This window comes from Pezoporus occidentalis, unplaced genomic scaffold (genome assembly GCF_034315485.1).
Source record: "Pezoporus occidentalis ecotype Australia unplaced genomic scaffold, CSIRO_AGI_Poc_V1 ctg135, whole genome shotgun sequence".
Lineage (NCBI taxonomy): Eukaryota > Metazoa > Chordata > Aves > Psittaciformes > Psittacidae > Pezoporus > Pezoporus occidentalis.
Window position 1 is genome coordinate 3,045,801 of NW_026913157.1, and position 20,011 is coordinate 3,065,811.

At 36.9% G+C, this 20,011-nt stretch overlaps 1 protein-coding gene across 2 annotated transcripts in view; it reads left to right on the forward strand.

The window, feature by feature from the left end:
* Nucleotides 1–1,050: 1,050 nt before the first annotated feature.
* Nucleotides 1,051–20,011, forward strand: part of SMPD3 (sphingomyelin phosphodiesterase 3) — a 106,448-nt gene continuing 87,487 nt past the window's right edge. The window contains exon 1 of one of the 2 annotated variants that reach the window (XM_062609156.1): nucleotides 1,051–1,140. The gene's annotated coding sequence lies outside the window, so the exon portion shown is untranslated. Of the gene's footprint in view, nucleotides 1,141–5,606; nucleotides 5,759–20,011 lie in introns of those variants that run through there. The other variant, XM_062609155.1, reaches the window with a different exon arrangement.

A 20,011-nucleotide genomic window follows, 5' to 3' on the forward strand; every position in this document is an offset into this window, starting at 1 on the left:
CATTATTTCACAAAGGTAAAGTCCTATAAGTTTAGTTTATACATTAACCTTGCAGACTCAGCACACACACAAAAAAAAGCTGAAAGAAAACCCAACATAGGCTTCCATTCAGGTCAGTCATTCCCCTCAGGTCTTAATGCTTTTAACTGTTATTTTTCTCACTAATTTCTCTCACACAGACAAGTTTCAAGTGTCACATAGAAGAGGGGAAAAAAGGATTTTTAATTTTTTTAATTATTGTAAATAACTACTTCCATTACATCCATTCAATCCTTTACCTGGTGGTCTGCCAGCAGCTACCTACAATTCTTACGAAGGACTCTGTAACATTCCCACAAAAAAAGCTTTCCTCTATGCAATCTCAGTTTCAAATGTATGTATGCATTTCCCATAGAACCTAGGAAAATCCTGACAGATGGAAGAAACAGTAAACAGCTTCAGCCCCGGAAAAGCTGCATATTAACTCTATGTCAAGCAGAGATTAAGTTCTAATTTCATAATCTGCCTCTGAAGAACTACTTCTGACAATGTTGTATGGCCCAGCTCCAGATTTCTCCATTCAGAACTTACCTATACACAGTCATTAGGTCTGCACCACAAGTTATACCATATTATATTATTCATTTTTACAGAATATGGAAAGTTACACAATCTAAATTCTTATTGAACCAACTGTAAATCAGTCTGCCTTGTTTAAGAAAGTGTGGGAAGTTTAATAAGCCTTACACAGTGATGTTTCTATTACTTTAGGATGTTACAGATGAGCTTGTCTTAGCAACTGAAGTGTGACTTATTCAGATAGTTTTAATAAAATGTAAATCTAATTAGAATACAATGTCAAAACTATGATGAAGCTAAAGCCTCTGTTTTCCACAATGGAAAGATTGCATTAATGTAATGCAGAAGTTAATTTTTATTTATTTTTCTTTTTCTTCACTTCACTTCCTGAACTATATTGGTTCAAATTTTGACTGGTTTGTTAGCAGGAATTCTCTCTAGTGACAGTGATTATTTAAAGAAAAAAATTTAAAATCTTGTGAAGCCTAATGATTTTTTTTTTTTTCCCCAGAGAGAGTTAATTGAGAGATGCCTTCTAGTTAATAGGATGCAAGAATCAGACAGTTCCTTCTACCCTGGCATGTAAGTGGATTTTTTCTGCTCTTAAAATATCTTTCCAATTACATTCTGGTGAATAGTTTTATTCTTCTGGAGAGAGATTACTTGTTTTTTCCAGCACAGTAAATTAACATAGGCAGCATGTTCACCTAACAGTGATGACATTCCTTAACAGTAATGGCATGACGCTTAGTTTGAGCCCAGGGTACATCCTAGTGACAATGAGGGAAGTTGTAGTTTACCAGCTTCTGTCTGCAGCTTTCTTGGGTTTGACTACATGCTTTTTTTAGTATAAGATATCTACAGCTTCACTCAATGAGAGGAAAAGTTTATCAGTTGCCAGTTCACAGTTGCAGAATTCTGGACATTTTCAAATTTATCTGCCTCTCACAGTCATACTTAATCATAAGCGCTTGTCATGAGCACACATGAGAACCTCACTTAATAGGGTTTTGGAGATACCTTCTGCAGTCTCAAATGCTACCACTACGCTACCTTCCTATTGAAGGTCAGGAATCCTGCACCCAATTTCCTGTCGGATCCAGGAATTTGACTTGCTGGAAAGAAAAAATATAAATCAATTTATACTCTCTCTCTCCTCCATCCTGTTTTCTTACTTGATTGTTTTCACTTTCTGTGCACAAAGACTACACAAAAAAAGTCTAGGGAATTCCAGAAAGACACTGTGTAACTTTTAGTAAGACGACAAGCTTTTCCATACCACTGGAATTACTATACAAGCACAAAGCCTGTTACCAATATAGCAATACTGCTTTAACTTTGCAGCCGAAAACACACCCAGCTATTATGAACACACCTTTACCAGCATAACATCATCACAATGGGAGAAGACCTGTTTTAGCTGCAATAGCTTAGTTTGGAAACAAACCTTCCTCACATAGACAGTCCCTCACTGGAGATATTAAACGACAGGTCTAAATTTACCCTGGAGATCATAAGTACGCTGGGGAAATAAAATCCAGCTTACGAATTATTAGTTACAAACTAAGCACACTCTGTTTTCTTTATCAAGAAACAACATATATGAAAGACACTCAGAAAATGACAAACAGTAGCATCCAGCATGCAAATCAGTCTCTCAGGAGTTTTAATCTCCTGGGTCTTTCTTGATGAGGGCAGCTGCCAGCTACAGATGCTTGGCTGACTAATTGGCACTGGCAATAAACAGTATTTGAATTTGTCCGGGAAAGAAGCAGAGGGTCTGAGAAAGGCTTATCAACATTAATTAAAAAAGCCTGGTATGCCCCTATCTTTATTAAAACATTCATTTGTTTGATAATTGCACTAACACCAAGTAGCAGTTTATAATGCTCTAAACACTAACTAAATGAACCTTTGCTATTGGCAGATTATAAAACTAGTAGAGTGTACAAAAATAAAACAAACTGCTACTATAAAAGAAGATACTATACAGTTGGGGCTTCATAAAGCAATTTTTCATCCTGGCCTGAGTGGCTTACAAGCAAATAGAACTTTTCATAAAAAAGATGGCTAGATTGTTTAGCAATATGCCAGCTACAAGGGCATCTATCCTATCTGTAATTCTAAAAAGTTGTCCTCTACTTCTTAACAAACGATATTGATCTTGTGTTTCTCAGGAGCTATTACCTGATTTATCTAGTATTTGAAAGTATTTAGATGCCTCTTTCAGTGATTTTTAAAGAACAGAATTACTGGTAAACAACAAACAGAACTGGATTAGACTTTCCTTGCATTTGGACATTGACTTTCTACATAGAATTCAGGGCAAGCTAGGTTGTCAAACTGAAAAAAAATACTCTGAAGGTTTTAGGAAAATGAAGTGATAGAAAAACAAATTGCAAAAGAACCCAGAAGAAAAGAGGAGGCTATAGAAAGCAACCCTAAGTGCCGAGGACTGTATAGAGAGGATTGAAATATAGGATATTTGTGTGCAGCAACAATTGTTTTAAAACCTTCTGAATAAAAAAATAACAGCTGACGGTGTACTCTCTAGGACTTGCATCTAGTCTGAGAAGAAGAGCTGTTAAGATAGTGAGTGAGCCAGCAAGACAGATGGCTGGTGAAGGAACTGACATTGCAAGAGCTAGAACATTCAGTAGAGAGGAAAAACAGCAGCTATACCCATGAAGGAACTGCTGCCAAGCACTTAAATGAATGAAAGGAATCGTGCAATTTGAACAGTTTTTATAAAAATCTGGATGATATGCTGAACTGTAGGCAACAAGCCTGACAGTTCACCACCAGTACAGAAACAGAAAGATGATAGAATAATTAAAAGGTCATGCATCACCTGATAAAACCACAGCAAACAGTTCAAAAATGTATAATGCTCAATAGACATGCTCAATAGCACTGAAAAGATAAATCTATCACCTAGAATCCATTTGCTAAAAGCTACCTCTTGGTATTCAATATGAAAAAGTATCAGAAGCTAAGAATTGTGCCCTCCTTCCCACCCCAGCTTTGAAGTTTGTCTACTAAAAGCAAACAGTTCCCATGAAGCTTGCATTTCTCACAGCTACAGGTTTACTATCAGCAGGATTGCAGAAATTCTTAACAGTCAACTGCAATACCTGTGTCTTGAGACCCACTTAATATCTGCAATCAAGTTTCCACATGCTTTCAAATACTTCTAGTACAAACCACACAATTCAGTTCATATTAAAAAAAAAAAACCAACAAAAAAACAAAAAAAAAAAAACCAACAAACCACCACACACAAAAACCCCTAACACACGGAAAATTTGGTCACAACATATTTTTGGAAAATTTGGCCACAACATATTCCCCCACAGGGAAGTGGGGGTTGCAGGAAGAACAAGTTTGAGAACTGAACAGTTGTGCATTCACAGTCAGGTGTCCAAAGGTCTCATTAAAATTGATCTCAAGTTTTATTAGCACTTGATACCATCATAAGAAGCTATAGCTCTGACAAAAAAGATGCATAATAGTATTCATAATAGGCATCTAAATAAACAGGTTCTACACTGACTACTGATTAGCCAGTTTACTTTTTACTACTTTTGCAGCCCATTGCTATTGCCAGTCATCAAGAACAAGAGGAAAACCGCATCCTTCTTTTGAGTTCTGTGTTGGTGCTTATGTATTTGGAGTTGCATTACTATATAGATACACACTTCAGTATATGCTGTTTTCATGAAACATACTATATTAAGAAGTTTTGGGCTATATGGTTTAAGTGGAGGAAAAAAAAAAAAGAAGCTTATTGCTTAAGACAGCTCTTCCAAAATTCAAAATTCTTTAAGATATACTAAGACTTTTACCAGTACTGCAGAAGAAATATGGCTGTGACATGGCCAAATAGAATATTGAAAATCCTGTCAAATTTCTTACAAAATAAGATTATCTTTCTTATATTCAGACAATTAGGTTACTTTCAAAGATGCTGAAAGATTTTTAATACACAGGCCAAGCAACCTAATTAAATAAATTGTATGGGATGGCTCCAAAACATTATAGATCACACATCAATGCAAAAAGCCAACATAATTATGAAGTACCCATCCCAGACTTTTGTGTACATAAAACAGAGTCGAACAAACCATTAATGTAATAATGAACATAAGAATAATCATCAGAATGACAAAAATAAGCCAGTGCAACTGACAAAAACTAATTAATATGTTTACAGTTCAGGAAAAAAAAAACAAAACAACCAGAAGTCATCAGCAGTCATCCCCCTAGCTCCACACCCTGCTATCTAACTATCTGTACAGATATTTCAGACATTAACATGCCCTTTCATGATATTTCCTTTCTTCAGGCCATTTCAAGTTCCCCTTTCCTACCTTTTGTGTTTTAGTTCTTCTAGAAGGCAGCAGCGACCTGAAGCAATAGGGAAAGGCTAGGAAAGCCATTGCTGCTACAGTATGCCAGGAGGGACTAAGTAACAAAACTCCCTGAAGGCCAAACAGGCAACATGAACAGCTCTCCCAACATCCCAGAGAAGAATATGATCTCTCCCGCACAGCACTCACTTAAAGCAGTCAACTTCTGCCAGACTTACACTCAATCCTCTAGTCTTGTACCTGAGTCACTTCCCAGTTTAGGAAATTATAGAAGTGGGCTAATAGTCAGCAAGCCAGCCAGCCAGTTCAGCATCAGTAAAGATATCAGGGTTTATTAATCATAATCAGTTGAGCCACCTTTTTCCTGGTTTAAAAGGTGACTGTGCTGTTAAAGAGTTTGTTGCATGGTATTGGAAAGATACAGGTTAGGTAAAACAAGGCTGTACCTCAAGAGGGCACTGACACTTTACCTCTGAAGCTAAGTATAGCTCCAAACATACAGATTAGAAGCATAACATACAGATTAGACTTCACCTGGAGAACACCAACTGATGTTCCACTCCTCACCAAAGCCGAGCACCTGGCTCCCAGGAACGAGGGAGCCCGCCCTTCACCAACCCATTCCGTGCTCTCCCCAGCGCTGCAGCGCCCCTGGCTGGTGCTTTCCCGCCGTGTCTCCGCCTCTCCTGCCGAGCAACCAATTAACGCGAGGGCGGTGGGAGCGCGGTTTTTCCCCTCCCTTGCCTGCTGGAGGATGTGGGTGCCATTAGAGTGCTCTCAGGGCAGGCGAGGACTGAAGGGTTTGTGGAGGTGCCACCTCGTCGGGGAAGGTAAGCCCGCAGGCAGCTAACCAAAACCGGCTTTCTTCGTTCATCTTTTCCTTGGCCTTACCTCGCTAGCCTGGCAAAAGAAGGAGGAAAAAAATAAAAGAGGGAAAAAAAACGTAGGTAAGCGGTGGCGAAGGGGCAGCTGAGCGACGGGGAGGAGGACCGGGAGGGCTGGCAAGGCGCAGTGAGGTGAGGGCGTGGCCTGCCGCTGCTGTGTGTGCCAGGTCTCCTTGCTCCTCAGAGGGGTTTTTTTTTTTGTAAAGCTCTCCTAATTCTGTTTCTCCAGTGTAGTTGTTGGAAATTGACCCTGCTAAGCAGCATGGGGCAAAGGTGTTTAAATGGGAGTAGTTTTATTAAATAATTATGCTATTAAACAGTTTGTTGGTAATATAAACAAAGTTTCAATAGGGGGGGTGTCTAAAACACTAAAGTTTCATAGTTTTTATCCATGTGCAGTTCCTTACCCAGACTGTACCAAGCTGAGATCAAAGCAACCTGGTTACTGATTTTGTTGGAAGGGGAGGTCTGAGGTAAGGATGAGGGCAGATGTGCCCATTTGCAATGAACCTCAGGAAAGACCAGCCCATCTCACAAAACATAGAGCTGTTCAAAAGAAACAACAGATGGTACGCGAGTCTTACAGGGAAATTTCTTTCTGCTGAGTGATGAAGGAAGCACAGGCTATCTGCCATCCTCTCTTCTTAAGTCAGCCTTTAAGTTGGGTAAACTCTCTTGATCTGTGAGGGTAGGCTGGGGTGGAGCTTTTCCATGAGTCTCTGTGTCAGATTTTATTGACAGTGGATTTAGGAGCTTGGGATCAAATTGATTAACTATTCCATGTTGTGTTTGCTCAAGGGGCAGGAAGGAAACATTAAATTACACTCACTTGAAGTTACATTGCTAATGAATAATGTAATTATACGCTAGGGTATTAGATGATTTTTACATTTAGTCCCTGATGTTTTTGTTGTCTCATAAGAATCATCTATGTTTAAATAAACTTGAGTTAATGTTGCCTCTTTAAAAGGCCTATATTTGTAACTGTGGTGAAGAGAGTTTGTGTTAAGAAAATAAAATGTTGAAATTACCAGGGCAGGTGGTAATAGTAAAAAGCCAAACACTTCTACATTAAATGTCATGTATGTCTTTTAAAGACAAGAGTTCCTTAACAGATGCTTGGAGACTTCTCCTAACAGTCCCAATCATAGCATGCAAAAAAGTGACGATTCTACGTTTTCTGTATGGCAGTTCAGGGAACTGATGAAAGCTGACTTTGTAGTGTAATAACTGTATGAGTTGGCCAAATTGAACTTGCTATTTGAACCTGAAAGTTAAAGGAACTACTGCTGTACTGCTAAATTCAAATATCCTCAAAGAAACTCCAGTAACAAAACAACTTTTATTCCTGTCTTTGAGACAAATAATTGTGCTGAAGGCAGAAATTTGGCCTCTGTATTCCATATTAAAGTTCAAAGTTGTGAAAGCTTCAGAATGTATAATCCAATCTCATTTTGCATAGAAGTTTCTTTTGGGAAGTGATTCCTGTAGTGTGTGTTAAAGCTAAGTGACACCATCCTAGTGCACTTAAATAGCAAAAGCTATGTTCTCTTTTCCAATTGTATTAATTACCAGTTGGATTAATGTTCTATTTTGTCTTTTTTTTTTTCCCATGTTGTGTAAACTCAATTCATTTGCATAGATTCAACCAATTTTGGTTACAGGAAAAGAGAGTGAGGAATTGCTGCTTTTTCTTTCAGGCCAGCTCATCTACTGTCACTTGCAATATTGTAGGTTGACATGAGTGAGGAACTAGCAAAAGGAAGAGGTGCTCAGTTCTGGCTCAGAAAGACTAATATATAAATAAAGGAGGGGCTAACCCCCAGACCAGCACATGGACAGTGTCAGTAAATGTAGTAGTAGGCTTTGTCATTTAAAATAGATTTGGGGGGTTTACTCAGCCTGTTTTAGATTGCCTCTTCTCTTGCTCCTTCTCTGGTAGAAGTGCAGTATCAGAAGTTCCAAAACCTTTACTGGCTGCAGTACTGGTTTTGAGCATATGAAAACATTTTTTTGTAAGCTCAGAGCCAGGTTTTCAAGTACTTGGCATCTATAATTGGAGACAGATTTTCAAGAGAGGTTAGCACTGTCTGTTCTCAGCTCTTATGAAGATTTGTCCATTTTGTTTTTGTGTCTAACTGAACTGATCTGTTGAAAATCTGGTCCCTGTTGCTAAGTATGACACTCTTAGAAAGCCATGAGGGCAGTAATACCATGTACAACCCCCAAAAAGCTGTACACCAGCCCCCACTAAGTTCAGTACCCCAGAGCTGCTACCCAGCACAAAGTAAAACAGGGGTGAGCTCTATGGCATGGGCAGCCAAATAATTTTCTAGGTTGAGATCCAGCTTGGCAGTGAAAAGTGTTGTTTTGCTACCTCTGTTCTGGCTATGTGTTTATTTAAAGCATAAGCTTTTCTGAAAGGGAGGCTGCTAGCTATAAGTCCAAAATGTCATATGTGTTTGGGAAGGTACAGGACTGAAATGTTTTAATTAAAATAATACTGTGAGTTCTGAGATAACCACCTGCTTCTAGAGTTGTGCTACCTTCTGTCCTGGAGGCCAGGATAAACATTTTTATTCCCTTTCCATGTAATCAATAGTGCAATTTCTACTTATTTTGATTTAACAGTGTTGAGTCCTGCACTAAAATAGTTGCAGTACAAACAAAATTAATATTTTGTATTAGAAGAAAGCTTTTGTTTTGTTTTTTTACTGGCAGAGCTATTACAGGGTAGTAATATTTATTCAGGTAGTTTTTCTGTCTAGTTCTGTGATGATTTATTGCAGATTCAGGCACCATAGAAGATTTTTAATTCTGGTTTTGAGTAATTCTTTTAATTTTAGGTTAATATAGTTGTCTACTTGTACAATATTTTGGCCTTGTCATTGGTCCCTTAAAAATCACTGTGTCTGATTAGATATTGGCTAGTTAAACAAATTTTACATGGTTGGAGATTAGCTTGCATTGATGAGAAGTACTTACTATAGCTATGTAAATTCTATATGGGGATTTATGAATTTATTATCAGGACACAAATTACGAATATGCAAAGTTTTTGTAAATTGATTTGGAAGAATTTCTGGGCCAAGTCAAGCCCAGTTTCCTTAAGCTTAGGTGTGTGTATATATTTTTTTTCTTAGTTTGCAGTCCCACAAACTTTGTGATGACTTCTGGTGAATAGAACCTGTGCACAATGTGCCTGTTTTGCCAAGTGGGAATGTAGTGCAAGATTCCTCAGAAAATTTTACTAGTCCTGCTTCTGTAGAAGCAGAAATTAAATAGTGATCAACTTCATTTAATAGGAAGAAAGTGTATAATCTGTTTTAAGTGCAGGAGATACTAACATGGCTGTTTTATAATAATTTGGTATGCCTTGGACAAAGCTTTTCATATACAATCTCCATCAATTGATGTTAACATAAACCGTGGGGAAACGAATAAATAATTGTTGCATCTGAAGGAACAAACCAGTAATTTTCTGTGGATTTTTAAGGAGGGAAAGAAAAGACAAACCAAATCAAAACAGAGCTGTGTTTTTTACATGCATTGTACTTTTGTGCTGTGCTTGCACAGATTAAATATGGACATTGAATAATCCAGATTAAGCAGACTCTAATACTCTAATTCTTGCGTCGGAAGCATGGGATACCTGTCTGTGTGCTACTGTTGCACTTACAGAATAGTTATGTAAACCTCAGATAAACAAATGAAAGTAAATTCAAAATGGCTAAATTTAAGACAACTCTCAGAGTGATTCACAGCAGTCACAGCCTCATGTTGGACAAAGAATATGTCATGTGCTTATAATGATAATCAGCTTCATTTGTCACAGTTTTGGGGGAGGATCACTTAGCTCTGTTTTTCATGTGTATTCCTTGAATGGTCTTCTGCAAATGAAGATTTAATTTGGTGAGGCTAATGCAGTGAATCTGATTCATTGTGAGCCCATTATGGCTTTATTACTCTTCAATTAGAGGCATGAAGATAAGAAGTGGCCTAGTAAGGAAAGGTACACACCCAGAGCAATGTAGCAAAAATTTAAAGTGAGACAAAAGGAAGACAAAATTATCAATACACTATCTGTCAAAAGGACGTTTTTCATAAACGGCTATTTTGAAAGAATACCCAAGAAGTGTTAGTGCTAAATGTTACTGTGCCATCATCTGTTCATCCAGGCTGCAGGCTGGAATTCCTGTTTTATGCGGATACCTGCCTTTGTAGTTCTGTGTATTGCATAACACTTGTACTGAAGCAAGGTCAAGCTGTTTGGTATGAGGATGTTTGTTCAGTTTGTGAAAGTAATGTCTAAGCTACACTTAAAAATAGAATCATAGAATGGTTTGGATTAGGAAAAGACCTTAATATCATCTAGTTCCAGCCCCCCTGCTGTGGGCAGGGACACCTCGCACTAGAACATGTCACCCAAGGCTCTGTCCACCCTGGCCTTGAACACTGCCAAAAAGATATCTAACATGAAAGTGTATTTTCTGCTGTAGTGTTTAATGTGCTTTTAGTTTTGAAAATCAAGTACTTGATGTAAAATGATTTATTTGTGCTTCAGAAAACAAATATTTACTAGCATTAATATAAAATCAGTGTAACCATCTTGTGTCATTTAAGATATTAGAAACTAACTTTGTATGCCTTTCCAAAATGTGCTTTCTCTCATGTGACTAGAATTTTGTGAAACTGTTACTTGATCTTACAGGATACCTTTGTTAGAGAAACTCCTGACTGCTGGAGGATCACTTCACTGGGGCTGATCTAAATTTTGCCCACTAAAAGGATTAGAGGAAGCAGAGGGACAGTAGGGGACAGAGTCCATATAAGTTACATGTACATTATCAAATGATTCAGTACTGCTTCAGAAGTATGAACATTTCCATTCTGAAGAAAAAACAGTTCTACAGAGGCCTGGTGCGAGAGAAAATGTAATCAACCTGAGCAGCAAGGACTTAACTTTTGTTGGCTCAGTAAAGAGTGAAATCTAAGAAAAATGACAGAAGTGGAGGCAAAAGCTGTACTTTTTTTTTTTCTTTGTTTCAGAGGAGGTGTGTCAAACTCAAGGTACTTCTGAACAGAGATCCAATGCAGTAGGAATATTAAGGCTTCTAACTGAGAGAATTGCAAGCAATAGCTGCTGCACACAGATTTTAGCTGCATCGATTGATTCCTTGGTTCAGTTGACTGTACAGGGCTACTTTAGGTGCCTGTGTCAGTGTGAAAATGCATACAGAAGGAAGGAAGAAGAGCAAAACTATCTTTACTGGTGGTTGTGTAGGTTCACACTGGCTAAGTCAAAATTTCTATGAATATATGAATAAAGGACTTGCACAAAGTTCAGTTACTACTTGCCGTTTGGAGTAGTTCATTGAATTATTAAATATCATCTTGCATTTAAATCTGTCCAATTTTCTGTTCTGGTTTGCTTTAAAACCGGAAAAAATCACTTAAGTGTTCTAGGTGCTATGGAGACAGTGCGGGTGTCAGAAATGTTTTCAGTGGGGACTTGGAAAAGAGAAACAGATGGCTACAGTTACTGTTAAACATGGTTACTAGGTGGTGCATAACATAGAGCCATGGAGTTCCGTACGGAATTGCTGAGCTAGCAGTGGATGTGGTGGACTGTTAGGAAGGTGCCAGAGCTTGGGGGAGGCAGAGGTGATTAGCTTACCCCCAGTGCTGTGTTAGCGAAATGCGATTTTGATGTGTCCACACAGGGCTGAGCCATATCATATGGCTGCTTTAGTTTGAATTGATGCCAGCTCAGGTGTCTGTATTATCTGTGGTCTTCGGCCACATTACACTGCATGTCCAACTCTGGCTTTTCTTCTGTTCCAGTATGTGATGAAGTATCTTTTTAGTACTTGGGTGGTCCTGACCTTTATGGACTTTTATTTTCTAAGTGACTTCCAAAGTCAGGGGTTTTACAAGAACTGAGGAGCCAGGGTTGAAGGATAGTACAGGTGTAGCTTGAGTGCCACGGTTAATTAAATAAATGCTTGGCTCTTCTTAAGCATTAAACTCTTGGGCAATGTTAAATGCTCTTGCCTCTAATAGCTTGTCACAGTAGCTTGTACTGAACTGGAGCAAAACCAGAGACTCAGTCACCAAAAAAAGCTTTCAAAACCCTGGACTTCTCCCTTATGCCGAGAAAAAAACAACTCTAAGAACCTTGAATCCATTTTTTTCCACTTAACAACAGTGTAGAACTCTGCTGTTAAGGTCATTTGCTTGGTTCTTGGATTAGCCACCCTGCGCGGTTCCCTTGCATGCCTCTAAAGTATACTTGTGATCAGATGTTTCCAGCTACTTCCAAACAAAGCTGCTTAGTTGTACTCTACTCTGCCTTATCTGCTGCCTCACTTGCTGTTAGTTTTTATTCTGAACTACAAATGAGCAGTCAGAATGTCTTGGTTGTTTATTTCTCAAGGTTTCTAACAGCCTCTTTTGTTTTACCTTCCTTTGCATTAAGAAGAAGCTGCCTCTGAATATCCCTTGAGGTCACTTTACTTCCTTTCAACTTGTCTAAAATAAAAATAAAGATTCTGTAAGCTCTTCAGTGCAGAGATTGTCCCTTTGTAGAAGTGTTTAACTCAGCTGGTCCCAGGAATCCTTGCAGGGGCCTATAATAACAGCTCAAGAGGGAATAAAAAATAATGTTTCCAGGTATAAATTATTTTTTGATGGGAAGGTAAATGTAAGGTGCCTTTCAGGATCATTTCTTTGTAATAAAATGTGCATGAATGCTAACAATATGCAATCATTTTTAATCAGGCTGATGTGTCTACAATGCCAAGAACAATTTTTTTTTTTATTATTGGTATTTAGGGCACCAGTAGCGTTTTCATGAACTAGAATGGGCTATGTGACAAAACGATTCTGTGCTCGAAAGCTACAATTATTCTGTAAACTTTAAAAAAAAAACAGAATTCAAGATTAGAAGAGGCTGAGAATTTCTGTGTTTGATTGGCTCAGGCTGAAAGCTGGAGAAGAGGCGGTTTGCCTTTTATGCGTTCTGTCAAGCTATAACAATTCTAACCAAGGAAGGTGTCATCTCCCTAGAGTGTCTTTTCAAACAAAAGTACTATAGGGCAATAATAAATCTCAAAAGAAATTAATGATTGGAAAAAGCAATGTTTTACATGTAAATGTTTCTAATGAAGCTATGAGCATCAGTCTTGTGCTCTGTCACTTTGAAAAATACCATGTGAATCCATGTAGCTTTTAGTGACTTAAGATATTAAAGGAGTTATTTTAATTTGTATTATGTTCCTTACAAAATATTAATTCTTTGGCATCAGAGAGTACTATTAGGTCTTTAAGACTGTACAGAAATATTGTTCATAATTTCGGAAACTTAAGTTGTTAATGCCATAAACCATGATCATCAAAGGAGGAGCCCTCCTGGTCTCTGAGATCTAAGTATGTGCAGGTGTGTATATTAAAATTTGTAAGAAATACATACTTTACCAGTATTTTTGACCTGACTAAATTCTTAAAAATGAAGTCATACTTCACAGCTGCAAGTGAGTGGCTTAGTCTTTTAAATGTTGTCTATTTTTTCTCTATATATCATCTGTCACTCTCAGGAGCTATACAGTACAGATTTCTAGATCCTCTCTTCAGCTTTGGGGTGTAGACTTCCTGTGTATATTTTATGAGAATTAAGATTTGCTAGAACCTTAAAGAAAAAAAAACCACCTATGTTAGGGATTGTTAATCTTAAGTGTATTACATCAGTGTGAAATTAAAAAGAATATTAGACCTTTTTCTGCTGTATTGCATGGGAAATTGATGACTGTTTTGATTGTCCATTTTCATGCCATAGCCATCCCCAAACTCTGCCCACAAAGTGTACCATCATAAAAATGAAGCTGTAGTGAGATTCCTCTGCCTCATATGAATGAAAAATTTGACATTTGAAAATGCTGACATTTCTTGGAAAGTACAAGCTGAGTTTTGTGCATAGATTTTTCAAACAAAGGAAATATTTTAGTGCTTTTATTTATTTTTTTTTTTCAAATTCTGCTGTTACAAATCCCTAAAAAGTAGCTTATGCAATATTCGTGAAGGATGCTGTATGCTGCAGGGAAGGACTGCTGAGACTAAAACGGGAAGAAATGACCATTGAAGGATCTGTTGTGTTCGTTAGGACTTCAGTAGAAGTAGCCATTCAACCTGTTTTGCCAATAGAAACATCATCCCTGCATCTTGTCTTTGTGTTCCAGTAGTGTTGCCCGAATAATTTATGACAAAATATAGCGGGATTTGAGTCCTAATGAATAGACATACTCTGGTGTCCTGTTGCCACAGGTTGTTTTCTGTGGTTCTGGAAAATATTGGCAACATGAAGTTTCATTTCAAGTTGGGCATCTACTGTGACCTCATTGCATTGTGCATAATAGATTTTTTTTTTTTTCCCTCTCAGAGTTTTTCATTGGAAATAAACTTGTAAAATTTGAGTCATTCAGGTGTCCATAGCACTTGCAACAGTCAGGGGTTGAGGAACTCATGTAAAAAGCACTAATTACATTCTGCTGTATATTTTTTTGCTTGCTATTAGATAGTGCTGTAGCAATGTTTGCATTTTTCTAAGGATTGTACCCAGCTGTTCTCTTTCCTTGAGATAGTTGAGCTACAGCGGAGACTGCAAACATTTTTTGCCTGCACATAGAGCTGATTTGGATGTGGCTTACGTTATTTAGTACTTATTTTGCTGGTGTTTGGCAGCAAACAGTATCTAGTTACTAGGTAAAAAATAATGTAGAATCCTTTGGGATGATAGTACTGCTTTAAAACTAAGAAGACTGATTCAAAGTTTTAATTCAAGTTTGAAACTGGAGAAAGTACATCTGGTAGATAAGATGAGCAGTTAGTTGTAATTACTTGAGTGTGCAGGTATCATCTGCTGTGCTATATGCAACTTGTTTATCAGTTATCTGGATTCCAAAATAGAGTTTCTTTTGACTGGGTTTCTATCTTGGACTGTGTTGATGACTTCTTTATATGAAGTTTTAAATAAAGGAAATAATAAATTGGTATCTGACCTAAATCTGCTGTTTACTTTTGAAGTCAAATAGTCAGCCAATTAAAAACCTGCGTCTAAACTGGAGTTGCACTCCAGCTTTCAGAACCAGAAGAATTTACAAAAGATTAAAGGTCATAAGCTTGTAAAACTGTTTGTGGCCTCTGAGATTTAGATGTTCTTTGAAATGTCTGTGGCTCTCCAGTACAATTGGGAGCCCCCTTCGTGTGATGACTGTTTCATGTTTTTATGAGAAAATTGAGAGCGAATAGCAAACCCTCTAGAGAGACAGAAGAGAATGCATGGAGAAAGAAGACATATGATTAATTTGTAGTAGACTTTTTTTTCCCTTCCTGAGTATTAGGAGATTACTTATGGCATTATCTCAAACATCAACAGTATTTAACGTTACTCAATTTTTGTCCAGTGATAATCACCATAGAATCAACTTTAAGTTCATGAAGTCCAGCCATTGTATCCTTCATTCTTCTGAAGAACAAAATTACATAACATTAAAACTGTCATTGGTTCTAATGTCTTCAGTGTGCTGTTTTAGAATCAGAAATTCAAATATTTCCAGGTGTCAGATCACCACAGGACTACTTTTCCCTGTGAAATAGTGTACCTTTTGTCACTTTAATGGTGACCTCTCATGGAGCTGCCATATTTCTGATGCTTGTTCAGTCTGTGTCTGTAGAAAAGAATTTACATGACAGCTTCCTGTTTCTAATCCCTATTTGAGATAGCATTTTGTGTAGCATTCTTTCTTTTCTCTAGTAAAGACTGTTTGAAAGATTTTGCTGGTTTCAGAAATTAGTTCTATTCTACTGTTAACTTCACAATTCCTCATTTTTCTTTGCTATAAATCTGACTACTGAAAATATCTATTGTTTTTCAGAGAGAGGCAGAATCACTTTTTCTGGGTTTTTTTTTGTTTGTTTGTTTTTTGTATGGAACCTTCATTCTAACTCTTAGCCTTCGTGGGCAGCCAAAAAAAAAAAAAAAAAAAGAAAGAAACCAAGTTGAAAAGTAGTGAAGTTTGGAGGTGGGTGAAATTCACACAATTTAGAATGTCGTTGTATTAAACTGTGCTTCCTGAAAAAAAAATGAAGAGGCTTAATGGGCTGAATGTAAGATAAACTTTCCCAGTTCTTTTCCAGGGTTCTTTCCCTGATGCTACAGCATATTTTTCCTGTGTAATATTTTGAAATCTTGCTTCCTTCTGTCTTTAAAAATGCTGAAGAATTATCTATGAGAAAAGTACAAATTTAGGAATTATAGCTAGAAAGCATGCATGTTGTTTAAGTGTTTGAGTTGTACAAGGCCTTGCGCTATCCTCTTATATGAAAACTTTGAATATGCTTAACTACCAGAACATTCTGTAAATATGAAGCCATTTGTTAAATGCTCAGGCATTTTTCTGTTCACGGTAGTGTTTTTCTGCAGTTTAATTATGGTTAAAATTTTAAAACTGACATGTTTTATTAATACAAGTGACCTTTTTTGCTAGTATGTTCAGGAGAACAAAGACAACGAAACAGGTGTTCTGGCAGAAAGTTCAAAACAGAGTAGTTCAAAGTATTCTCAAAGCCCAGGGAAGACACTTCTGTGAGGGGTATTAAAATTATCTAGCTTTGTGCACTACAATGTAAACATTGTCTACACATCATCTGAACTAATCATATATACAACCTCTTTTGTTAGTGGGAAGATGTAAGCACTTAATTGTGCAGTACATTTCAGCTTTGTAAATCTGAGAGAAAATACCTGCTATAGAGAGATCAGAGCAATCTGTTAATGCCTGTGAAACTTCTTGGATAGATTTGTAGGGGAGGAAGAGCAGAACACGTTTGGCTGTGTTTTATATCACTTCAGCTAATGTTTAAACTACATAGGTCTGTCCTGAGACTGTTTAAATGTAGAACAGATTTACTCTGAATAGGCTTTGTCCAAAAAGTAATCACTTGTAACATATTGCAGTTACTAACATATAGCACAGCTGAATGACTGTCACCACTTCACAAAGAGACATGCTTATTCTATAAAGTGCACCCAATTCATTCATTTTTAAAAACAGAGCATTTGGTTATTGACTTTGTGTATTTAACATTCTTCTTGATGTCAGGTGGATGTTGTGTTGCATAGTTAATTCGAAGTCTTGTGGTAAAGGCAACAATTAATTAAAGTAAAACAGAGGTAAAAGAAAATATGAAGAAACAAAGTGTCTAAGGAAAGAGAGCATTGTAGTGTTACTTAAAAACTAAAGCAGACATATAACTTCTCATATAAATAATGAAAAAAGTTGCAGTTTCCAAACAGTTAGTTATCCGTTTTTGCTCAGGTGAACTGTGATAGGAAGTATAAAAACCTCAAGAAATCAGTGGGGTTTAATCCTTAAAGGCTGTGAAGTTTTGTCGAATGATGGTAAGAAACAATCAGTTTGCCATTCCTGTGTCCTGCTTGTATGTCTGCAGTAGATGTCTTTCCATGTATTTCTTTAGACTTAATGCAAAAGCACTACTTGGGACTCTCAGATGGCTGTTGTCCCACAACAAAGCACTTTTTTTTTTTTTTTTTTTCCTTCAGTAGATGAAGGACCACGGGCACCCTTTATTTGTTAGAATCACTTCTCTACAAGTAGATTTTAAGCCTGTGACATGAAGAATGTCCAGAGATAGTGAAACCTGAGGACCGGGTTTCATACTTTTATTTTCAGTTTACATGATGTTAAGATATGTATCTAAAACCAGATACTTATTTAATAGATGCTTTGTATTTTCTGCTTGATGATTACTGAGAAAGAAAAATAACTTCATATACAACTCAATTTGGATAAGCACTGAAAATGTTAAATGCTCAGTTGGAACTTCAAACATTTTTTTATTAATTTAACTAACATTACTGTGGCCCAAAAGAGGACATACTGAAGGGTAAGGAAACTGACATTCTGTGCTGGATAGGATGAAGGGAAAACAGTCCTTAAAGGCTATACATATATAATTTGAGTTACAGAGAAGTACATAGATTGGCAAAGCAGCACCATCCTGTTGATATTAATGTGATGATGATTTTGACTGTTTTGATTCAAAGACTAGGATTTCCCATTGTAATTTTTTTTTTTTTAAACAATCCAAAGTAAGATTGTATGGATTTGCAGTTTGTTCTCTCAGGAGTGTGGGAGATTTGTGCTTTCTGTATAAGTAGTGCGTGTGTGAGAGACTGATTTATGCATACTTACATGGATTATGCGTATGAAATTTGATACATAACAGATGTGAAATTTTTGTTTGTTTTGGGGTGGGGGTTTTGTTGTTGGTTCCCCCCTGAATTGAAAAACACCTGTTCATGTAAATTGCATAGAACTTGCAAAGAATATTGGTACCTGTGTTTGTGTATATATATATATATATGCCAGTGCATTGGTCATATTGTACAATTCTTATTTGGATATTTATGTGTAGTCATGGTGCAAAAATTGCTGTCAGTTGCACTGGAGTTAGGTCCCAGTGTTCCTTCAGATAAAAGAACCAAAGACTCAATGTTTATTCTGTCTTTCTCCAAAAATTAGAATGAGTTGTTCTTAGTTAAAGATTTAGGAATCTTAGGTTGAGAAAATGCAGTCATTCTGAATGTAGACTTTTCTATAGCTTCTGATCTGGGCTTCTGACAACTTGGGAATGAAGTGTTTGCTTGCTTCCTTTTACTTACTGCTTTTTAGTGAGAGCTGCTGGTTGACACACTTTTTCAGTCTATTATAATTTTGGGTGGTTTTGGGGGTCCTTTGGTTTTTTTGGTATTTTGTTGGGGGTTTTTTTTGTTGGTTTGTTGTTTTTTTGTTTTTTTTTTTTTGGTGGCTGAGGGGGATGTTCGGTCTAGAAGAGCTCTAAGTGGCTATTGTAAATAGGTAAATGTCTTCCAGATGTATTTATAGATTGTGGCTGTCCTGGAACATACAACACACAAAAATGAGTAAAAAGCCAGAGAGAGAAATTATACTTGAATACCAGCTGAATGAAGATATGTACCAAATTTTTGAGATAAACTGCATCAACATAGCTTCAGATAAGTTAAAAAGTGTTCTAATTTCCATCATTACTGTATTACAAAACAAGTACTGTCGTATCAACTGCAATGAAGTAGTATGTCTCCAGTCTCTTTTGTTTAAATCTGCGTAACATTCATGCCTATGTCATGTACTACTGTTTATGAGTGTAATGAATTCTGTCTTTAACACTGCAGGGAAGGCAAATTCAGAAGATAGTTACAGTCTATGTATTTTATGTATGCAGAATTATTCAGTGAGGTATGACTATGCTTAAATATCATGTCAGGTATATGATATGACTCAGAAGCTACTTCAGCATTGGTTTAAAACAAACAAAAAGGTGCAGTCAAGCTCAGATTCTGTACTCGTGCTTTCAAATTCCAAAATAATGACTCAGTAATACTACAGTGTATTATGAAAATGTGCTCTGAGACATGGTCATCCATCACGAGGAGTCTGTGATCCCATAATAATAAGTACAGAGATTAATGTTACATTACAGCAAGGTAGCTTTTACAATTATGTATGTAATGAGAGAGGGAGCAGGGGGATTATAAAGCCTCCATTTCTCTGTAATTAATACAGAACTCAAATGACCTAGAAATGAAGAACGTTATCATCCTGGAAAAATTATCTGTCTTAAATTTCATTCTTCTCCCCTTCATGATCTGTTAATGAAGAAAATCCTATCTAGTGCTATTCTGTACAAAATTATATTCAGTAAGAACACAGAGTTCTCATTATATCTTAGATAATATTTAACCCTACCAGCAACCATACAGAACAATTTTATCTCTGCAGTGAAATGTGTGTTCTTTACACTGTATGGTTCTTTCACTGTGGTTCATAATAGTGAGATAACACCTTTAAATAGCTGTTGTTGATTTTTTTGTATCCTGCTCCTGAGAAGTTACTTGCAAGATGTAAAGAATAGTGCTATGTCTGCTTGATTCTGCTTTCTGTTCTGTTCTTGCCCTCTCCAAAATTTATTTTGAGAAAGATAGATTCACAAGCGTGATCTTGTATAATAGATGATTACTCCACAGGTCAATACTGTCTTAGTAATTTGCAGTAAAGAATGGTGGGAAGGTTATATTGTCATCTGTTCATTCCTTCAAATTGA